Here is a 340-nt window from a genome sequence, read left to right on the forward strand (position 1 = left end):
TTTTTTTATTCTTTTCTTCCTTCCTTCTATCTGTATTTTCTCTTTTTACAGTAGTATATTTTTTTTCGTTCGTAGAGAATATCTTGTATAAAGATTGTTCCTTCGAAACCGTCTTGTTTTCCTTATATTTCGCTGTGACCATCCATTATTACCCTGCAGTCAAATTCCTTCATGACAGGTTCACAGAATATGAATAACGGATCATTGTTAATACGGATATTTTAAGAAAGGAGTGTTAAAAAAACGGGTCGAAACACTTTAATTTTCTTCCGGTAAGAACACCCTCAAGATACCAATTGCACTAAGAAGCAAACGTAGAATTTCCAGTTTTAATTTAATC

The 340-nt window shown here is 32.4% G+C and overlaps 1 protein-coding gene across 1 annotated transcript in view; it reads left to right on the forward strand.

The window, feature by feature from the left end:
- LOC119586475 (phenoloxidase 1-like) overlaps window positions 1–340 on the forward strand; it is a 9,677-nt gene that overhangs the window by 1,501 nt on the left and 7,836 nt on the right.

This window comes from Penaeus monodon, chromosome 21, assembly GCF_015228065.2.
Source record: "Penaeus monodon isolate SGIC_2016 chromosome 21, NSTDA_Pmon_1, whole genome shotgun sequence".
NCBI lineage: Eukaryota > Metazoa > Arthropoda > Malacostraca > Decapoda > Penaeidae > Penaeus > Penaeus monodon.